This window comes from Palaemon carinicauda, chromosome 35 (assembly GCF_036898095.1).
Source record: "Palaemon carinicauda isolate YSFRI2023 chromosome 35, ASM3689809v2, whole genome shotgun sequence".
Taxonomy (NCBI): domain Eukaryota; kingdom Metazoa; phylum Arthropoda; class Malacostraca; order Decapoda; family Palaemonidae; genus Palaemon; species Palaemon carinicauda.
In genome coordinates this window covers 69,665,936-69,689,599 of record NC_090759.1, presented here as the reverse complement: position 1 = coordinate 69,689,599, position 23,664 = coordinate 69,665,936, and the positions used below count along the sequence as shown (strand labels likewise).

Here is a 23,664-nt window from a genome sequence, read left to right as displayed (position 1 = left end):
GACGGAAAAGCCCGAAAAAAACTGGACTGCGAATCTCCATCCCCAAATATAGAATAATCTGGGATGGGATCAGTTGGGACTTTTAGGTTGACCAAAAGTCCCAACTCCCTGGCCAGACTCAACGTCCAATGTAGATCCTGCAGACAGCGAAGACTGGACGATGCTCTGAGAAGCCAGTCGTCCAAGTACAGGGAGGCTCGGATCCCCGATAGATGGAGGGATTTTGCCACATTCCTCATGAGCCTCGTAAACACGAGAGGAGCAGGACTGAGGCCAAAGCACAGGGCTCGAAACTGGTACCCCACATTCCTGTAAACAAACCTCAGAAACGGTTGGGAATCCGGGTGTATAGGAATGTGGAAGTATGCCTCCTGAAGGTCGAGAGAGACCATCCAGTCGCCTTCCATTAATGCTGTCAAGACAGCCTGGTAGACTTCATCGTGAAGTTTGTCTTGACAATGAATACATTGAGCGCACTTGCCTCTTACGTACTCCTGCAGTGAACATGGCTACCAGATCATTGGAGCCATCCCTGAGGGACTTGTTCCTGCAGAGAACGTGGCTGTCAGATCATTGGAGCCATCCCTGAAAGCCTTGTTTATGCATGACATAATTGTACACCAAAACTTCAAACGCTCGAAAAAACTCCTAACAGGAGATGGTCTAGCTCTGAAGTCGACCATAAAATCTTGGAGCGTCTCATGGCCAGGCGCCAGGGAGAGTCTATGAGGTTTGAGAAGTCTATCTGGGCAGAGGCAGGAACTCCCAAGCCGAGAACTTCTCCCGTGTCATACCAGACTCTCGCTCTATAAGCCAGTTTAAAAGGAGGGAAAGCAAAGGCTGTCTCCCCCAAACTCCTCCTGGTGATTAACCAGTCGCCTAGCAAACGTAAAGCTCTCTTAGAAGAGCGAGAGAGCACTAGCTTATAAAACAACGGCTTTGAAGTAGCTAGGCCTAGTGTAAACTCTGACGTTTAGGCAAACGAGGAGCAGCAGTTACAAAAAGATCCGGACAAAGATCCTTAAAAATCAGCATGATTTATTTAAAGTCCATAGAGGGCTGAGCAGCTTTAGGCTCCTCTCTGTCTGACAGAGTCCTCAAGGGAATATCAGTAGGAGGGGGATCAGCAACTTCCTCATCTGAAGGAACCTTGTCCGACAATAGCCGAGTCTCAAGCAAGGGAGAGACCTGCCGTGGTGGCAATGCTTGACAAGCAGAGTCCACACGCAAAGGAGCAATCAGTAGCAGTCAAGGACGCTATGTCATGTAACTGCTTAAAGGACTGACCAGTAACAACAACAGGTGCGGGAGGACGTTCGACGTCAACTCGAGACTGCCTTGACTGCTTAGACTGAGCAGTCAAAACAACTCTTGACTGCGGTGCTTGACGCTCAACGTCAAAACAAGTCAACTCTGCTGGTTGGTGAACGTCCTGAACGTCATCAAGAGCAAGCGGCAGCGGCTGAACGTCCACAAGCGGCTGAGAGTCAACACGGGACTGCATCGAGTGAGGCTCTACAAAACACGATTGACGTGACTTTGTAACGTCAATGTCAACAGGACGAGCAAAGGCTCGTTTGGGCGGCTGACGGCCAAGATCTCGATCAGCTAAGCGGCGAGGATCATCGTGAACCTGCTCAACAGAATAGTCCTCCATAAGAGAGGCAAGCTTATTCTGCATGTCTTGCCGTACAACCCATTTAGGATCAACGGGAATGGTTGCGGTAAGAGACGAGGGTAACGTCTGTGACTGCAAAACCTTGCCTACAAAAAGACTCTCGGAGCCTGTGTTACGCTTTTGTTTAGGCGGCGAGCAGTCTTCCGATGACTGCATAGGGTCAGAGCTGTCCTAATGGTTACAACCAGGACGCTGGACCTGTCCTGAAAGGACTGACTTTCGCTTAAAGGGCCTCGAAACCTTGTTCCACGGTTTCTTATGCGAAAAGCCTTCGGATAACGAGGAGAAAATCGTCTCGCTCGTCTTATGGTAGGGGCGGTGTTGATGAGACACGCCTGAAACCATAGAGGGAACGTCTGTTCGCTGATCAAGTCCTCTCGAACCCATAAGTCGTACGACATTACTTCTCCTCTGGGCTTGGGAGCTTGCAAGAGGTCTCGGACTAGGTGAACGACAGGCACGAACAGACGAACCCTCGGTCGCAACACTGATAACACTTTGCGCAATTATCACTTTATCACTACGATTTTCTGTTTTGCACTTACTTCACTGAAATCGAATTTTACAACAATTCACGCAATTCTACCCTCATCAAAAGGTTATAATTGCGAAATCAGTCGTATAATGTAAGCACATTAATACAAGCAAAAAACAGTAAACATATATTAAGATAAAAAGATCAGTGGCTGGGAAGGAGACTAAACACTAGTTCATTCAAAACTACGTTTTCAATCTCTCACCGTACAGTGCCTTGGGACGAGAATAAAAACTAAAAACGTTTTATCCTTTCTCCCCGTACAGAGACTAGGGACGAGAGTAAAAAACTGACTCGAGAACAACGTTACTCGCTTGGGACGAGAATAAAGATCGGAACGTTCTCTCTTCCTCTCTCTCTCTCCGTCTCTCTCTCTCTCTCTCTCTCTCTCTCTTGATTTCGCACCGAAGAGAAGAGCCCACTTACCTTTCGTCAATAAACAGGTTATTTGACCAAAGGAAAAAACTGAAAGGTTTTTCAATTAACAAGTTCCTTTAAAATAGTATTTAAAACATTTAAGTTTGAAAGAAGAATGAACAAAACGTCAGAATCGATTTACTCTTTCTGCAAAGTGAAACCGTGATTCTCTCTCTCTCTATCGTAACGATAGAGCGCAAACTGCGTAGCATAAATAAACTAAACGTTAGTTCATCTTTGAAACAGTACGAAGACTATTCAAAGAAAATCTTTCATAAAATATTTACTAAAAAATATTTATTTAATAAGTTTTAAATCATTTGCTCTGTAAAAGTTATTTACGATTGAAAGGGCTCAACGTTGTTTAACTTCGGTTTCCAAGTTAGGACCGCCTACTCTCGGATTAGAGGAGGAATAGGAAAGGTCGCATATAAACAAATCATTAAAATTTATCTTGATGTTTATTATAAATGGAAAGCTAATCGAAGAGGCCTAATAAAGGCGGTTGAGATATAAAATATATAGTTAACAACAACAATTTATAACGTGATAAGATAATTGCTAAAAGCCTAAAACACACTTCCGTACTAAGGGAAGGGTCGGCCATTTAAAAGTCAAAGAAAGTCCAAAAAACCATCCAAAGTCATCAAAAATTAAATCTATCCAAAAACGAGTTCAAGATTTAAGTTGAAGATAAAACACCTGCACTGCGAAAGCTCAAACCAAAAGGAAGTACTTCACCAAATATGTTGAGAAAACTCCAGGTTATACAGCGAGTATTGATACGTCTTGTCGTTAAGGCCGACAGAGAAAAATTGGGTCTGTTTACATGTACAGTATATGCGGTATCTGGCCGATAGTTGGCGCTAGTGGGCACACCCGCAACCTTCATAGCGATCGCTCGCGAGTTTTTGTGTGTTTTTCTGTCGAGCCGCCGGAGGCTCAGCTATTATATATTCACCGGCTAAGTTAAATATTTAAAAAGCTAAGGTTTGTATGGTTAGGAAAAATACAAATTATCTTCGAATTTGTCATTTGTTCCGTAACCGAAATACAAACCACGCTATTTACATTGGGTGACTTACCCCTTAGGTAGGGTGGAAAGTCCCCAGCCATACTGGCTTTGGCTTTACCCGGGGACTCAGAATCCGAGTGAGTCGCACTCGAGAAAAGGAGTCCCTGCACCTCACAAGTTCCTTGCTCCGCAAGGAACCATGTGGCCTACATAAGCTTGTGTGTGAAGGAAGAAGTGTGACCCGTCCTAGGCAGTTGACCTGGAGTTCCAGAAGGAACTCTGGGTTAGGACGTTCCCAATACCACCTCGTCAGGGTATGGGGGACGCGACAGTATTGACTCAATACTCGGAACACAAGGAAGCATGGTTTACCTGCAGAGGTTCGAGGTCAGCTATGCAGAGACCAGGATGCTGCTTCCCCGTAGAGGGAATGATGAAGAAAGAAATAAGGGCCAGACATACTTCTTTCGTTCATGCAGACTAAAACTTGATAACAATGCCCTCAACCTTCTGCTACCTGTCCAAAAAGGAGCCTGAGGTTAGACCAGCTGTTGTGTAGCCACCACAGAGCGATAGAAAACGTATTGAAACTCCTGTGGGTCACGCCCTGCAGGAAGCGGGCTGCGAAGGTCATTAGACGCTTCCAGACTCCAGCTTGTAGAACCTGCGTCACAGAGTAGTATTACTCGAAGGCGAGGGACGTTGCGATGTATCCAACATCATGCTGTAGGGCGACGTGACGGGGGAGGGTCTGGAGACAGGTCGAGATGAATGTCCTTGAGTCCGAGCTGAAGAGGTATACTGGGGACTCTCCCCCGTGTCCTCCTTGTGCTCCCAAATCGGCTGCAACTGAGGACAAACTGCAGCTGTTCCAAAAGCTAACCTCTCGATTCCTTTACTGGCAAGAAATAGAAGGTTTTGGGACATCAGATACAGAATGGAGACTCGAAATCTTGAAGGAATTGGACCGAAGGGCCGGGACCCCAAGATTCTGAGTCTAGCCAACAACTCAGGAGCGAACCTGAATGTTGCCTTCCCCTCTTCCTTAGAAAGGGCGGAGTCGTACGAGACCAAGAAGATTGCTTACACACTGGCCGCGGCCAGAGTGAGCAGGAGACCCAAGATGGAATACAATCCGAGGCCTGTCGTAAAGGGTCTTGAGAAGATCTCTTAAGGGACTAAAAAGTCCGAGCCATGCTCCAAGTTGGAGGTCTCACTCCGACTAGGGCAGGGACGATCGTAGCTTCGCATGAGCGAGGAAAGATCCAGCAGGCAGGAAAAAGTTATTCCTTTAAGCCTGAAGGTCAGGGAAAGGCTGAGCGACAGGCTTCATTGCCGAGAGCGGAAAGGAGTTTCCTCCGGCCGAAAGGCAATAAGACCGTTATTGCTGGAGAAGAGGCCTCAAGGGAAGAGGTATATCTCCCACGGCACCAACCACTGAAGACTCTTCACTTCCCCTGGAAGACCCCTGCGGATGACTATCGCAGATGACGCGACCTCCGTCCCGCGACTGTAGCGGGTTGTCTCTTCTTGAGGAGGAGGCGTAGTGTCTCCAGGCATGAAGCCGAAGCGACGCCCCGGTTCGTGAAAGATGTTGCAGTGTGGTTGTTTGAGTAGTCTGTGCCATGGGAGAAGCTCTCCCGGGAGTTCCGTCAGGGAAAGCAGAGGGTCCAGAAACCGTTCTGCGCATAGTCCCAGTGGAGCTCTCCCATTGAAAGGTTGACAGACAACCTGGTCTTGTTGAGACCCATTCTCCACAGACAGGCGTCGAAGTTGTCCCAACATCACCGGAATGCATCTTGCCAGTCTCGGGGTCTGAGACTGGGGGGAAGAACAACGGAAGCTTGAGGTTCCAAGCTGTCGCGATCAGGTCCCCCAGACCAGGACTTGCTGGTTACTCAAGGCCAAAGACCCCCAGGTACACTCTCTCTACGAGGCTCTGCTCGGATAGTCGGAGAGAAAATTCCTCTGCCTGGAATGAGAGAGCTGATGGTGGTATTGAGAGTATCTCAATCATCTCGGTATCTCTACTGCAAGATGTGAAGGTGTGAAAATGCGTCCCCTGCTGGTTAGAACACGCCAGAATCATGAAGTCAACGCGCACGGAGCGACTCGGCAGGAGCTGTAGGATCTGTAGAGGGGCCAGACTACGGCCCTTAAGCCTGCCTGAATGATGGAGAGGTATCCTTCAGGTCCTGACCATAGGCCTGGACCGAAACATGCCACACCCCCCCCCCCCTTTTCTTTGACGAGTCCGAGAACAGCATCAAGAATGTGGGGAAAGGACGAGAATATCCACTCCCATCAAGAGGTTCCATAGGTCAACACCCATTGCAGGTCTAATAGTTCCGCTGGTCCCATAAGGGCCAGGAAGTCCGGTTAATCGTTGCCTGAAACCACCGGAACTTGGACCGCCCTACATGGAACTTATCCTGAGGCGACCGTTCGGAACTATAGACGGGTCAATGAGGAAAGGAGAACTAGGAAACGTTCCAAGGTAGGGCTGAAAGCTCTGCTTGACTGAGAACAGGTACTGCGACTCTCCTCAGCCTTGCCACAGTCAAATGAAGGGAAGGCTCAGAGGAGGTGGCAACAGAATCTGGCGTCCCCAGGTGGTCACCCATCCAAGTACCGACCAGAACCGACATTGCTTAACCTCGCTGGACGGACGAGAAGCGGGGTTTCCAACGTGGTAAGGCCGTTGACTCAATATCATGGCCAGATACTCCAGATGTTGAGGCAGAAGAAGAGAAGGCTCCTAGCAAAATACCATGAAACCACACTCATGGTAAGCATCCGGAAGCTTGTCCCGGCGCTGAAGAAGGTCGAACCCGAGCCTACCGGAGTTGACCAGCCCTCCAAAAAGCGAAGGAGGCGGAAGCCTGCACCTGAGCGGCCATGAGGAAAGCAGGGAGAGTTCTCTGGGGAAAAAAACCTGCGATGCCACGGCGGGATCACCACACTGCATCATAAGCAGGAATATCTGCAGTCTAGGTTGAATTCCACGAGCTCCCTGGAAGATGGATGGAATGGAAACTGAAAGTACCCGTCCTTACGATCCAGCGTTTAAGGAGTCCTGTCGCCTCGTTACCAGTCTGATCGATTCTGCTGTTCTACGCTGGACGAAGTTTGTTCGACAAACTTGATCAGGGCTGAGAGGTCGACTACGGAACTCTCGTTTCAGATACTTCCTTACAAGAAAGGATCGACTGAAGAAGCCGGGGGTGAAGCCGTCAATGATCCTATGGAGGACCTTCTCCTAAGGTATGGATCATTCTGCCCAAACGGGCAACTCTTGCCAACCCTATGGCATAGAGGTTCAGAGACACTGAATTCGCTGACAGAGACGGCAGGCGCGATATCCTTGGCTGATCACAGAGATTGTGCGGGAATGGGCATCGGGAAGCTGTCATCCAGATGAGTAACCTTAAGCATCCTCCCAGCGTGAAACCTGCAAGGGGGGGGGGGTGCCAATCCTAGAGTTCGTGAACTCTGCCGCTCCCTTTAGGACTATGCCCCCCCCCGGGGGAGCCTCCCGTGCCATCTGTTCCTGACAGGAGGAAACTGCAATTGGACACATTGTCTCAGTTGTCGTAGCCGATAACTTAGGCCAACATGGTTGAAAGAAAAAGGCGCTGGAGCCCTGCAGAGTCTGGAAGAAAGCGCCTTGGAGGAGTGAAAACGGAAGTCGACTTCCTCCGCACAGCCGCTGTCTAAGTCTCTGTCCTTGGGCACAAACAAACTCTTCTCAAGGATGGAAGGGTGTCTGAGGTTGTCGACATCCACGGATGAGACACCCGAAAGGAAGCCCTCGGTCAGCACGTCCAGATGGTCCAACATCGAGCTTGCCCGCAAGTTAGATACTTAACGACGAAACGCCAAGGTGCCTGGGCCCGAGAGGAGGAAAGTACCCATGACCTTCCTGTAGCTTCCTTGAACCAAACCTCGGGCCGTAACCGAGGAGGGAAAGGACCTGGTAAGCCCCCTACACGCGGTGGAGAAGAGGAAGGGGTAAGCAGTCACCCCTTGGCCGATGGAGAAATCTCGAACGGAAAGGCCCCTCGCCAAAAATCCTTCCAGAGAATGACGGGGAAGGGCTAACCCAGGTTCTGGAAAGAGGAGTGTTGCTCAGACCTCCCTGAAGATTCTTCCTATTCTTGCAAGTGCCATGCTCTGCATTTACGGGGTGAGGCCGTGTTCTGGAAATACGCTCCAGAAGAACTCGCCAGGCTGGCCATGCTGAGAAAACCCCAATGGGAATCGTGGTTGCAATCGCCCTGGAGCTCGCGCGATGGTAAATCAATGATCTGCGCGTGGGCGAACGTGGAAGCGCCCATGCGCGGTCACGCAGGAACGCAGAAGGAGGGCGAGCGTGGAAGGAAGGGCGAGAGCTGGTGGTCGGCGAGTGATAACCTATAGGCGAGCAATGGATACTGCAAGAATTAAGCCGACGTTCGTGCGAAGAAACACTGTCGGTTCGCGCGATGGAACCCCGTCGGTTCGCGCGACAGAACCCCGTCGGTTCGCGCGACGGAACCTCGTCGGTTCGCGCGACGGAACCCCGTCGGTTCGCGCGACGGAACCCCGTAGGTTCGCGCGGCGGATCCCAGTCGGTTCGCGCGGCGGATCCCCGTCGGTCCGCGCGACGGAACCCCGTCGGTTCGCGCGACGGAACACCGTCGGTTCGCGCGACGGAACACCGTCCGTCCGCGCGTCGGAACACCGTCCGTCCGCGCGACGGAACACCGTCCGTCCGCGCGACGGAACACCGTCCGTCCGCGCGACGGAACACCGTCCGTCCGCGCGACGGAAACGGTCCGTTCGCCCGATGGAATACCGTTGGTTCGCGCGATGGAATACCGTTAGTTCGCGCGCGGGCGAACATTGGAGAGCATGTGCGCGGTTGAGCATGTGCGCGGTTGAGCATGTGCGCGGTCGCGCATGAGCGTAGACGTGCAGGCACGCGGGCGTGCAGTCGCGCAGGAACGTGGGCGTGTGGCCGCGCAGGCACTTGGGCGCGCGGGTGAGCACAGGCGGTCGGGAGACCAATGGCGTGTCGGCAAGCGATGGCGCGTTGACGAGCGATGGCGCGTTCTGGCGAGGCGATAGCCCGCAGGAGAGTGACGGAGCGTTGGCAAGCGATGGCGCGTCGGCAAGCGACGGCGCGTCGGCAAGCGACGGCGCGTCGGCAAGCCACGGCGCGTTGGCGAGCGACGGCGCGTTGGCGAGCGGTGGTGCGTTAACAAAACGCTAGCGAGCAGATGAAGAATCGCGCGGGTGCATAGGCGATTGCCAACGTGAGAGAGACTAGTGATGGTTAGTGCGCATCGCGCTAACAGAAGGCGCGCAGGTGCATGAGGAAGGTGAGCGCTGAAGCCAGCTGTTAATCAGGCGATCCTAGACGGTCAGAAACCCGTTGGCGCCCATTGGTGCGCGGCAAAGAAGGGCGCGCAGATGTGCGCTGGCGATTGAAGAAAGCTGGCGCACAGAAGGACAGAAGAAAAGGTGAGCGCTGGCGAGCAGGAGGAAGATCTACGGCAAGACTCAGCTACCGGAGATCGTGGTCCACAGCAGGCGAGCGCAAGATCGCTACTGATGGTGGTCAGGGGAACTGACACGCGTGACAGATCGATGGTGATCGTTGACGCGTAGGAGATCGCTGGCGAGCAGGTGAACGTTGACGCGTCTAAGGTCGCTGGCGAGCTGATGATCGCTGACGAGCAGAAGGCAACACGTGGAAGCCTGCACATAGAAGAAGAGTCCTTGACCCAGACCTGAACCGAAGTTCTAGATCGCGAGGGCGAACGTGGGCGCACAGGGCGCGTAACAGGAACCAACAGGAACAGCAGAGATGATCATCACGAGAGCGCTGACAAACAGGAGAGCGTTGGCGAACAGGAGAACGCTGATGAGCAGGAGAGCGCCTGTGCGCTAACACTGAGCAGGAGCAGGCCGGAAGACCGTTGCCTGTCCGCCGGGAGACTGATGTCCGTCGGAAGACCGTTGTCCGTCGGGAAGACCGTTGTCCGTCGGAAGACGAGGTCAGACTGCTGTCCATCTGCACCAGGGCGGATGAAGGAGTTGTAGGCTGCAAACGTAGATTCAAAAAGGCGCCTCTTAGCACCCTTATAGGGAGATGAGAGGCCCTTACGACGAGGCGGACGGTGAGCCTTACGGCGAAGGAGGCCAACAGCAACAACAGCAGAAGAATCCTCCGAAGAGGAGTCTCTATGAATGTATTCTCTCGCGAACGAAAGAGAAACACTTCGTAGAAGAGACTGGTCAGCCAGTGACCTAAAAGGAGCAATCCTCCGAAGAGGGTCTCCTGCAGTTGCCCAGACCCTTGAGCAAAACTGCAGGTGTGACCACTCAGCACCAAGAGCATAGTCGCACGAAAAAAAGGCAAGAGAAGAACCCCCTAAAAGGAGAAAAACTCAAGCCTGGACAGAAAAAACTTCCCTCGGAAGGAAAGTTACCCACCCAAGGAGGCAAGCCTCCTGAGTTCTAAAATGAACTGGAGAGCTGTCAATCGTCACAGGAGTACTTCCAGTAGAAGGAGACACGCCCCTGACGAAAATCCAAAGGGGAGGAAGCAACAGCCGAATCCCCAGGCCTCCACAAGACAGCTCACACCGTACCCATATTACAGAAACGAACTAGATCGGTAACTGTAAAAAAATAAAAACAAAAAACATTAGTACACATTCATTCCCCAGGGAAGGCTCCGAAGAGGAATCCCGAGGGAAAGGAACAAGAATTACACAACAGGCACGTGCCCTCACAACCACTTACACTCACGGAAGGAGAGCTGTAACCAAAACAGAATTATAACAATTATAATTATGAAAGTATGTAATTATGTAATTTAAAAATGAATGAACACTAAAGAAAGAAAGAAAACCCCGAAAGGAATCGTTCTACAAGCTGAAAAATTAACAACTACAATTAGATTCATAAACTAATTGAGACAAAACGTACGGCGTAGCAACCAACCCCCCACAAGGGAAGGAAGCTACAAGGGCGTAGTAAAACGTAGTAAAAGGGTGAACGACCTCAAGAGAGAAAGAGAGAGAAAGACCGAAGTCAAACTCGATCACAACCCATAAAATTACGCCGTGGTGTCCTAACTGCCGAGGACTCCACGGAGATATCGTACACTACACACACAACTCTGAAAAGGAAACTTACTGATTTCTATACTCAAATATATATACAAACATGAAAACATGTTTACATATATATTGAGTAAAAGAAAAGTAAGCGATTAAGTAAAGACAAAACAAACAATGGCTGCCAAGCGAGGACCAAGACAGAGACGTCTGTCCCAGTCCGAGCCAAAAGTGAAAGTGAGCATTCACCTGTGTGTGAGGGGGGGGGGAGGGGTAGCTAGCTACCACTCCCCTACCCCCCCGCTAACTAGCGCGGGGGTAATACACCCTCGTTAAATTCTAATGGCTCGCCATTTCAGCTGCGCTAAAAGGTAAACCCAATGTAAATAGCGTGGTTTGTATTTCGGTTACGGAACAATTGTATTTTTCCTAACAATAGAAATGTTGAGCTCTTTATTAGGGATATACTTTCGGTGAATCTGGAAGAATAGCCATAAGACTTTTAGTAAGGTAAAATGATCCCATTGCTAGTAAGCGAGGGGGGCGTAGTACCGGCTACCGCAATCACACACACACCTGTGTTCTATTGTTACTTTTGATGGTAGGCAGGACTTGCAGGGGGATAAGTGATGGCAGGACAAATTTGTATAAAGAGCTCAAGATTTGTGTTGTTGGGAAAAATACAAATTACCTTTAAATTTTTCATTTATTCCATCACTACTACAAACCTTTTCGCTCTTTAATAGGGAAGACTCACCCTAAGATCGGTGGAACTCTTAACCAACTGGCTGGTTTTTGATCAGGGGTGTTCCTCTGTGCTACGCACACTTTATAAAAGAATCACCGTGACACCTCGCTGAACTTCCATGCATGTGCATGTGTTAGCAGCCTCAGCAATCTGTGTGATTTTATGATACTAGCAATGACCTATCCAGGTTCAAATTTTCGAAGTCCTTGGATTTCCTTGAACAAGCCATGAACATTACCCAAATTCCATGGGCATATACAGTATTAGGTTACCCAAGGGAAATGGTCATTACCTGCAGACAGAGGAGGACAGCTTGCAGGGTACCGTAGGTGCTGTGACCCAAGAGAGGGGAAGATGAGAGAGAGAAGGAGCCACTCAATCTTATCATTCATCATAGACTTAATCCCAGGTAACGTCTGCCCTCCACCATCTGCTACTTGTCCATCAAGGAGCTCGAGGTGTTTAAACCACCTGTTGTGCAGCCACCTCAGGTCAATGGATTATGTCTCCATGATCCTATGGGTTACGTCTTGCAAGTAATGGGCGGTGAAGGTCATTCGACGCTTCCGAACGCCCGCTTGAAGAACATGCGCTACAGAGTAATTTTTCTTGAATGCTAGGGACATACTAATGCCTCTGACGTCGTGAGCGCTAGGTTTCCACACCTGTGGAGGAGTCAGGATTCAAAGCCCATCTATGACCTTGCGAATCCACCCTGAGACCGTGTTCTTTGTGACTCTCCTTTAAATCTTCCCCATGATGACAAACAATCTGCTCACTCGGGGAAGAGCTCCTGAAGTTTGTTTAAGGTAACCCCTCAGAGCCCTGACTGGATATAATAGCAGTTGATCTGGTTCATCAGTTATGTTACGGCGACTCTCAATCCGGAAAGGCCCAAATCTAGGATCCACTACTGCCAGATTTTGAGTCTTAGTGACAAACTCAGCGACAAAAAGGAGCATTACCGGTACCTGTCCCCATTCCCTTGAATGGGAGATGTCGAAGGAAAGACCATGCAGTTCGCTGATTCTCTTGGCAGTGGCCAGAGCTCGCAGGAAGACAGTTTTAAGAGTCGGGTAAAAATCTGATGCCTGACGTAATGGTTTGTACTGAACTCCTTCCAGCGATCGTAGTACATGAACTACGTTCCATGGAAGTGGTCTAACTTCCGGCTGAGGACAGGTAAGCTAGAAACTGTATGAATAGAGACAATTCCAACAATGAGGAAATATTAACTCCTTTCAGTCTAAAGGCAAGGTTCAAGGCTGAGCAGTAGCCTTTCACTGCTGCAACTGAGAGGAGTTTATCCTCCTGAAGATACAGGAGAAACTTTGCTATCACTAGGATAATTGCATTGAGAGGAGAGATACCCCTTCCATGACACCTATCACAGAAGATTGCCCACTTTGCCTAGTATACTGCAGATGAAGATTTCAGGAGGTACCCAGACATTCCGGTAACCATTTAACCATTTTGCGTGGTGCCACAATGGAGCTATGAGAGTCATTGACAGGTTGTTGAATGCTCTACCTTGTTGAATAATCTTCTCACAAGGCAAAATGAGGGGGGAATGCATAGACATCTATGTTGTCCCACTGTTGTTGAAAAGCATCTTGCCTAAGTGCTTGGAGATCCATTACTGGAAAGCAGTACAGGGCGAGTTTGTTGTTCAGTGATGTTGTGCATAACAACATCACTGTTGTAATGCAAAAGTACATAAATGTTTTATCAAAGCTCAATTAACTGTTTAAAAAACCATAATTTTCTAGAATGCAATAATGTTTTCTAAACGAATTTGAATACAAGAGAGAGAGAGAGAGAGAGAGAGAGAGAGAGAGAGAGAGAGAGAGAGAGAGAGAGAGAGAGAGAGAGAGAGAGAGAATCAGCCGTTGAAAAGTAATTGAAAGCACAGTTTTTGTTTATTTATTTAAAAGAAACCATTATTATCAAGATATGTAAGTTTTTAGTTTATAAAATAAGCTGTATTTCTGTTTAAGAAAGTACAGTACTGTATAGATAACATATTGCGTAAGAGACAACATATAAGAAGTTGCGCCATGCTTCTAGAGTAGCGCGTACGATACGAGTCTTGAATGAAAACACAGAACACTTACAGCAAGTACAGTTAAGCTGTACTGTAGTAATATTACTGTACATATATTACAGTAATATACAGTACAGTATTAGTGAGTATTAGGTTACAGTACAGTATTACATGATAGGAACAACTTTTGTTATACAGAATAGTAAGGGGATAATGACGACTCGGTAAACTTTACCTTAGCACAATACTGTACTGTAACCTTACTCTGTCCACTACATAGTGTACATGTGTGCAATTGTACTGTACACAGTACATACAATTGTAACCAGTTGTAGAAACCAAATTAAAACCATATTAGGCAGTATTTACTTTGGTAATCATCAGCTCGGGCACCCGCTCGTGGCATGGGGCAGTGACTTTTTAGGTTAGGAGTTAGCCCACCCTAGTGTGGCTAAGATTAATATCTAGATCAGGAATATGAATACGAAAGACTGATCCTCGCTGGAGCTGGACCCCACCCCAAGGCATTACACCTAATTTGCAGAGGCACAAGATTTCAAAAAGTTAAATTAAGTGGTTTGAACCAATAATAGGCCTAGGGCCCTGGGTTAAAAAAACCCTAATAAAAAATAGGAAAATTAATATAATGCTAATAAAATGTAGTAGCCTTTGCATATCAGCGGCCCTAACCTAACCTACAAGCCGTGTCCTTACCTACTTACCTAACGAGGGGGGGAGGCCTACGCCCACTTGCAACCCCCCTTACACTGCCGTATTCTAAGTTAGCGGCTATCATACATATACCCCAAAATGTAGACAGTAGAAAAATAAATACATTGCCTATGTGTTTCAAACCAAATTATATCATCATACAATCACCATGATCTTAAATCTCTTGAAACTTTTGATTCTGAGATCAGAATAGGGTAGGCCAGTTTGAGGTTGAGCCTCAACAAATAGCCGGTACCTTAAAGCAACAGAGCTATAATACAATTTACAGTTACTGAGTAAAATAATAAGGCAAAAGACGGCATTACAAAAAGGAGAGTTATTTTAAATTCAAATATATACATAAAGCACGCAGTGACACAATAATTAAACATTATAAATACGATATACCTTTTCCACAAATTGATATACTTACGAGCTGAATTAGCGGAGCGACATGACAACAGGAGAACGGTTGCGTTCACTACAGAGAATAAAGGCTAAAATGTTTGCAAATATTGATAGTTTCAGTGGGATGTTAATTCATTTTATTTCATTATGGGATTACTTTAAATTTTAGTAAGACTAATTTTATATTGAAACACCTGGGAATTTTGAATGATTTATTCTAGATAATTTTATAACCTCAAGATTAGAGTACGATACTACAGTTGCCTAGATATTTGGAATAATTCATAGATAAAATTTTATATTTAAGTTTCTGGTAGATTAAATGCTTGGTAAAGTTAATTTGCGACGGGACAGCATAACTACTGGTACCAAAACTCTATTAGTTGGTCTGGCTGAGTCACAGGGTATATTTTTATATACAAGAGATTCTGGATGTTAATGATGTACTTACTTATAATCTCATAGTTATATGTGATTTATAAAAAAATATATTTTGGTGGTTTCAATAATTTTAGTGAGTTTAATCTATTTACAATATAAATTTTAGTGACAACTCAAGAATGTTTTAATGCATGCCCTTACAATTACGTTTGAAGTTCGAAATGAACAGTCCCTAGTAAACAGCTTATCCGAAAGTGATAGTAAGAGATTGATATGTCTTATTTCTTTATTTTTCCCATATTACAATCGAGTAGTGTGTTTGTAAATTACAATATAAAATAAAAAATAATATAAACACTATAGTTTATACATACCTAATAGATAATTTGAAGAGTTGAGAAAAAGCTGACTCATACTCCTAAGTCGAAGCCGAATTAAAGAATAATAATTTATTCATATATGAAGGCACTTCCCCCAATTTTGGGGGGTAGCCGACACCAACAATGAAACAAAACAAAAAGGGGACCTCTACTCTCTATGTTCATATTAATCAATGTCACAAAAAGACCACATCCAAAACACGAACCATCTTTTACTGGATGTGCACATTTATCTACTTACACAGTATCTATTAAATAAAGTCAAAGCTGGATTAACTTTGGATTAACCATTTAAGATTAAGCGTTTTAGACCCTTACAAATCAGATATTTTGTGATACGGGAACATAATTTATATTTATTTCATATCTTTATCGTTATCTAAACTCTTTATTCCATCCATTCCGCTGTTTTATTCGTATCATTGCCTGACACCTATTGAAATTATGTGAATATGTTTTAAAAATTGTAATCTCGCTGTTTCCTGTTCTGAAACTGCGGCAAATAACGACAATATTTACGCCCAGTGCCTCGCCATGCAACCCATTTTTATCTAACATTGCTTTGCTCAATCATTTCTATAGAACAATGGAAGACAATCTGGAAATTGCTCGGTAATTCGTTTCGTTAACTTTGTTTAGTGGATATTCTGCACCATTGGATGCAGATACACATATCCTGCTATTTTCCAACTCTGTTGGAATTTGCACTCGGTTTCATTCTCTTGGTCATAATCACCGATAAAGTGAATGCATGTTGACCAATAAATTGCTAAGAATTTCATCTGGTTTATTCATGATACAATTGACAAACACGGCATACCCAAAAATTCACACACACAAATTCGTCCTTTTGTTACGTCCAAAATAAAAAGGAAAATAATTCGTGCTTGAGGAAGCTTCAAAGAAGACTCTGGACAGGAAAAAAGACAATGGATAAATGGAAAAGTGTTTAATGTGTCTTATCGATATGGGGTCAGCAGAGGTAGGATGGGGGAGGGGGGGGGGGGTTATGGTCCTAAGGCAGTTCCACATAAAAGCAAATGGATCTCATCCTGAGGCAGCACTAGTTCTTCATTGCTCTTCTGGTCACTGTCTCGCTACATTTTCTCAGAAAGTGAGTGAAGATTAATGTTTTTATCTATTCGTTGAATTAAAACCTATTATTTTTCTGTAATTTTCCAGCAATTAGTTATAAAATTCAGCTCTAATGACCTATAATTTCTTTAGTATCTGCAGCTGAGTTTGAGTCATACTCTAAACAGGTAGATCTTGACTCTAAATACATAAGACTGTATACGACAAACAGCATCTTGCAGTACTTATAGGGCACAGAGTTTTCATGTGTAATAGGACCAGGAAATGAGCCCTTAAAATGAAATATATGCTTGACAATCACTGTTTACCAAAGCTATCTAGAATGTGAAAGAATCTTACAATTTCTCATTCAACCGAAGGTCATTTTCTAGAGCGGATATTACACTCAGATTCCTTTATTTCCGAAGAATCAATGTCCATTTTACTTCCAGAATGCAATCCAAAGTCGTAGCTGTTCTTATCGTCATGCTGTCCATCACCTCCTACTTTTCAGTCTGGGGTCAACAAGATCTCCAGATTGCCGAGAGGCAGGTAAGATCTTTGTAGAATTAGTTGCCAGAGCAATGAGATTAAATGTAGATAATTCATACGTCGTAACAATTAATGGTTTAATCAAATTTACCCATGGGCTGCAGAAGTAGGGAAGAGGACAGTGTCCTAGAGACCAACAAATCGCCTCTCCATTCAAGTTGGGACCATGGAGGACAGTGTGATGGCTGAGTCTGCCAAGATTATTTTGATTTAATAGATTCTGTTGAAAAAGTATCAAGATCATATTTAATTAAGCCTCCATTTAGATTATAAGTATAATAATTGCTAATGAACTACAGTGCTTGTACTTACAAAATCCAAACCACAACTAAAGTTTAAGAATTAATTAATGCTTCATTTCACTGTCAGCTATTCGATTCAATGTTAGGAATAAAGGAATTGCATTACAGCCAATAAGAGAGAGAGAGAGAGAGAGAGAGAGAGAGAGAGAGAGAGAGAGAGAGAGAGAGAGAGAGAGAGAGAGAGAGAGAGTTTTCGGTTTGGAATGGTTTTATCAACAATACTGTAATGGTGTATTTATAGGTAGGCCTATTTGAAGTATATCAGCCTACCCATCCAAGTAATATAAACACCTCGAAGTGGCTGTTAAATTAAATTAGCAAATAATCTAGACATACTAATTGAAACTCTATTTACGTAAAGGAAAGCTTTAACGGTCGCCATGATTTAAAGCTCTCCTATTTCAGGTTGTGGCAGAGTTAGCAGCTCAAATCCTGCGCGTGGCCTACGGACCTTGGAATGCTGCTGCCGAAGCTCACAAGAGGAGTTCGGGAATGATCAATTCCATTCTCGGTATTCCCAGGATTATGACTGAGGCTGGGAAGAGATAAGACGATCATCTAAAACATATATCAGGTAGAAAAGGTAATCCACCTGCTTATGCTGCAAGGTGTCAATTAAAAACTTCCTAGCTTCTTGAATAATGCCATTTTAAAGTTTGCACATTTTTAAATCTAATCATAAAAACTCAATTAAGAATTAAATGAAAATGCGAGAATAAATGTACCATATTATTCATATTTGGTTTTTTTTCTCTCTCTCTTTCTCTAGGCAACGGTATGTACAACGGAACCACAAAATGCGCAAATTTGTCCTCTTCAGATTTTCTTCAAGCAGTGGTCAATGGACATCATTTCACTGCTCTTCCCTTTGAATAACATATAACCATAAGATGGTGAACTGTGTTACTAAGGGAAAAAAATAACAACTAATAAAAAGATCATAAGATTTCATGTTTTTTATTCGACTTTTAAAGGTAAATAGATATCTTTACTCCAACTACTTTTACTGCCGCTAGAGAGTTATGGGGTCTTTTGACTGGTCAGACAGTACTACATTGGATCCTTCTCTCTAGTTACGATTCATTTTCCCTTTGCCTACACACACAGTGAATAGTCTGGCCTATTCTTTACTTATTCTCCTCTGTCCTCATACACCTGTCAACACTGAGATTACCAAACAATTCTTCTTCACCCAAGGGGTTACTGCACTGTAATTGCTCAGTGGCCACTTTCCTCTTGTTAATGGTAGAAGAGACTCTTTAGCTATGGTCAGCAGCTCTTCTAGGAGAAGGACACTCCAAAATCAAACCATTGTTCTCTAGTCTTGGGTAGTGCTGTAGCCTCTGTGCCATGGTCTTCCACTGTCTTGGGTTAGAGTTCTCTTGCTTGAGGGTACACTCGGGCCTGCTGTTCTTTCTTGTTTCTCTTCCTCTTGTTTTGTGAAAGATATTTATCTTGATGTTACTCTTCTTTAAAATTTTATTTTTCTTTGTTTCCTTTCCTCACTAGGTTATTTCCCCTGTTGGAGCCCCTGGGCTTATAGCATCCTGCTCTGCCAACTAGGGTTGTAGCTTGGCAAGTAATAATGATAATAATAATAATACTGAATGTGCCTGCAATCGAATTTCGTAAGTATGCTTTTGAATATGCATAGATTATAAATTTGTTAATGTTAATGGAGTCACATCAAAGGAATTTCCAGTGCATAGTGGAGTACTACAAGGGAATGTGTTGTCACCTCTGTTACTTATCCTCCTCAGGGATTTTGTAATGCATAGAATAAATGGGGACGGTGGAGAAGGATTGGACTGGATTGATAACAGAAAACCAGCGGACCTAAAGTATGCTGATGACGCTGCCCTTATCATTAGAACATCATAGAACTGACTTGCAAAGCTTGCTGACAAGAATCCATGAAAAATCACATGAGGTCAGGCTCAAGAGGAATAGAAGAAAGGCAGAGAAGATGAGAGCGGAATATGCAATGGAAGATGAAATAATATTGGAAGGAACAAGCATTAATGAGATGGAATCATTTAAATATTTAGGAAATATCTCTAATACATGATCTTTAGAATTAGAGTTCAATGGAAGATTGAATAAAGAAAATCAGCCAATGGCTAGGTTAAGTAAAGTTTGGAAATCAAATCGCCTGAAATTATATATAAAAACCAGGCTACATATCAATTTAGTGAGATCGGTGTTACTCTACGAACATGAATCGTGATATGACAATGGAACAATATCCAATAGATTTTGTTGATTTGAGAACAAAGCCCTCAGAAGAATATTGGGAATTAAATGGCAGGACAGGATTAGAAATGAAACTATAAGTGAGATTACTCAAGTGCCAGGCCTTCTCCATCACGAGGCTCAATACTACGCAGTACTCTAGAAGTTTTATTCCAGCTGTGACCAAGTTGTGGAATGATCTTCCTAATCGGGTGGTTGAATCAGTAGAACTTCAAAAGTTCAAAGTTGGAGCAAATGCTTTTTTGTTGACCAGGCAGACATGAGTCTTTTTATAGTTTATATATGACATATTTGTTTTGACGTTGTTAATAGTTTATATATGACATGTCTGTTTTGACGTTGTTACTTATTTTAGAATGATTTATTGTTAATTTGTTCTCTTCATTTATTTATTTCCTTATTTCCTTTCCTCACTGGGCTATTTTTCCCTGTTGGAGCCCCTGGGCTTATAGCGTCTTGCTTTTCCAACTAGGGTTATAGCTTCGATAGTAGTAATAATAATAATATGAGGTTGATATCATGGTGAGGGGTAGATGGAGATGGTTTGGGTATGCTCTTCGCACTCCTCAAAAGAGATTAGTTCACCAAATCTTTAACTGGGCTCCACAAGGTACTAGAAGAATTGACGAGGGCTATGAAGCGTTAAGCAGGAGAAGACAAATGGAGAAGTATTTATTTAAAAGCTCAAAATAGAGAAGACTAGCGAAATCTAACTGAGGCCCTTTGCGTCAATAGGCGTAGGAGGAGATGATGATCAATTTGTATACATATACACACATACATAGATTCAAATAAGCCACAAATACCGATGAATTTGTCCTGCCTCAGAATCGTAGACCCAAGAGAAAAATTAATTTTCATAAGAATTTCTGATCGTCCAAGGGTTCGAACCTTAGCCAAATGTAAACTAATGTGACAATCATCTCTCCTAATGGTAAATAACTGCTTAATCTCTTATTAGAAATATTCTAACAAACTGTAAGAGGAAATTAAAACTCGATTTGGGTGATCAGCATAGTACTATAGCTACATGTAATGTAGAAGCATCCTAATTTTGGTAGAATTTTAGTTCATATGAATGTCTTGTAGACCTGATTAGAGACGAAAGTATTCACTTTTACAAGGTATTCTAGCTTGACCTTCTTTCCCTTTCAGAATATTGAAGTTCGAAGGTTTTTATGTAGACGTAATGAGATTTATGTTAAACGAATCCTTGAAAAATGTAACAAGAAGAAAAAATGTTAACACATGCATAATACTCCCGGGCCACAGCGTTTAACATATGAGTATATTGTGCCTGGCAAGCTCATACAAATCTATAAAAACTGAAATAAATAAAAACGAAGAATTCATGCATTTGTGTAAAAACTGAATGAAACGGAAGATGAATTCAGTTGAAAAATAGGTGTAGTAGGTAGGCCTACTCATAAATGATAATGTTGAGGCCTATAACTTAGACAAATAGTAGTAATGGGATTAAAGAGCACAGATTAGTTAGGTTAAGTTTCTCTCAATATCCATAAAAACTGATAACTATAGTCCATTTCTTTTAGCGATGCATATTTGCACTGACTCGCAGCGGTGTCCTTTTAGCTCGGAAAAGTTTCCGGATCGCTGATTGGTTGGATAAGATGATTCTAACCAATCAGCGATCAGGAAACTTTTCCGAGCTAATAGGGCACCGCTGCGAGTCGGTGCAAATATGCATCGCTAAAAGAAATTGACTATAGAAGATAGGTTTCTCTGCTAACAGCTGTCTCTATTAACGAAACCGTACCTATTCTTTTCTTTGTTTATAGTTTCTGATTTCTCCTCTTGTGATTTGAACTTTTACTTCGTGGGACCTTCAATTTCCTTGATAATATTTCCTTAATTGTTAGATTTCTAGTTATGGGTCTGAGGTTCATTCCAAATATACATCTGAGACTCGTTGCATTTGTAAGTCTAAGGTTCGTTTCAGTTATAGGTCTAAGAGGAAACAAAACTTGAGGGAAGAGAAATGAGAATGCTAGGGTGGATTATGAGAATATCCCTGCATGAAAGATCGGAAAATAATGAAATAAGAAGAATGGCAGGCGTAGTAAAAATTGCAGAAATAAGAGCATCACGACTTGGATGTTGTGAGCACGTGTTAATTGAGGAGGGAGTGAGGAGGGCCCAGGAGGAACCTGTTAGGGGGAGAAGATCGAGAGGAAGGCAGAGAATTCGATGGCGAGAAAAGGTGAGAATATGGAGAGAAGAGGTTTGGTGGAAGAGAATGCCTATGATAAAAGGTACTGGAGAGGGCACATCAGGCAACTGACCCCTTAATGTAGGTAGGGATAACGGTGGAAAAGAAGTCTAAGGTTCGCTGCAGTTATAGGTCTAAGATTCGTTGCAATTATAGGTCTAAAGTTCGTTGCCGTTATGGCTCGAGATTCGTCCTAGGTGCACCCATTTCTCAGTCATCTAAGGTTGGCCAGGGCACCAGCCACCGTTGAGATACTACCGCTGGAGAGTTATTGGGTCCTTTGGCTGGTCAGACAGTACTACATAGGATCCCTCTCTCTTGTTACGGCTCATTTTCCTACACATACAGTAAATAGCCTGGCTTATTCTTTCCACATTCTCCTCTTTCCTCATACATCTGACAACACTGAGATTACAAAACTATTCTTCAATCAAGGAGTTATATACTGCAATATAATTGATCAGCGATTACTTTCTTCTTGCTAAAGGTAGAAGAGACTCTTTAGCTATAAGTAGCTCTTCTAAGAGAAAGACACAACCAAAATCAAACCATTGTTCTCTAGTCTTGGGTAGTACCATAGCCTCTATAGTATAGAGGCTATGGTACTACTATGGTACTATAGAGTCTATACCATGACCTTCCACTATCTTGGATTACAGTTCTCTTGCTCTAGGGTATACTCGGGCACGCTGTTCTATCTTATTTATCTTCCTCTTGTTTCTTTAATTTTCTTATAGTTTATACATGAAAGGTCTAATTTAAAGTTGTTACTGTTCTTAAAATATTTTATTTTGATTGTATTACTTCTCTTGGAGTGTATTCATTTCCTTGTTTTCTTTCCGCACTGAGTTATTTTTCCCTGTTGGAGCCCTTGAGCTTATAGCATCTTGTTATTCCAACCAGAGTTGTGGCTTAGCTTCAAATGATAATAATAATACTTTACCTCTATTCTTGCTTCCTTTCTTCCATTTTGCTGTTCAGCCTCTTCTACTTTCGTCTCACATCAGCACTGAATGGCTTCCCAGACCCTTGTGTCATTCTATAAATCAAATCTCAATCTTGTTTTCTCTCGCTGTATCTAACTAATATAGCTCATTTGATTTTTCGTATTGGCAAACGAAACCCAATGCAACTTAAATGATGACTTTAAGACATTTTTAATCGCACTTTAAGCAATTTCTTTTAATCTTTTCGGTTCTCTTTCTTTCTCCAACTTGAAAGACTCTCTCTCTCTCTCTCTCTCTCTCTCTCTCTCTCTCTCTCTCTCATTTTAAATTTCATGTTTTTATCTGGCTTCGGTTATCATTTGGTACAAATAAAAAAAATAAAGTTTTGTTAGAAAATTTCATTCGTAAGAAGCTGGAAATCACATTTATGAAATTAATCTCTTATGACTGCTTTATTTACCTTCTTTACTTTTATCTAGTTATCACATTATTTTTATCTTATTTTTTTACTATATTTGGGGTTTTCATTGTCGAGTTAAAATTCCGTGCAACCCAATCAGTTACAGACCTGTATTCATACATTTTTAGTTTTAGACCTTTCGTTTAGAATAATACCGCCAACAAAACTTTTACAACCATAAGAATATTTTCTTTTGTTTTTACGCAACTGCAATATTATCACGTTTGGAAAAAAGAAAAGAGGTTCACCATCGACTCAAAAAGAGCTTACGGTTGCTACAGGAAAGACAAAACCAGGTTTTCCTGCCATTGTTAGTTTGGTCAACATTGCAAGAACAAATGTGTTTATATATATATATATATATATATATATATTATTCTGCATTTTGCAGTTATACATACTCTCATAATGTGTTGTAGT

The 23,664-nt window shown here is 43.8% G+C and overlaps 1 protein-coding gene and 1 pseudogene across 3 annotated transcripts in view; both read right to left on the bottom strand.

The window, feature by feature from the left end:
* Positions 1 to 22,906, bottom strand: part of LOC137627536 (sulfotransferase 1B1-like) — a 59,336-nt gene extending 36,430 nt beyond the window's left edge. The window contains exon 1 of one of the 3 annotated variants that reach the window (XM_068358627.1): positions 22,781 to 22,906. The gene's annotated coding sequence lies outside the window, so the exon portion shown is untranslated. Of the gene's footprint in view, positions 1 to 14,665; positions 14,735 to 22,780 lie in introns of those variants that run through there. The other 2 variants (XM_068358626.1, XM_068358628.1) reach the window with 2 other exon arrangements.
* On the bottom strand, positions 6,233 to 6,351 carry LOC137628028 (5S ribosomal RNA; annotated as a pseudogene).
* Positions 22,907 to 23,664: the final 758 nt, after the last annotated feature.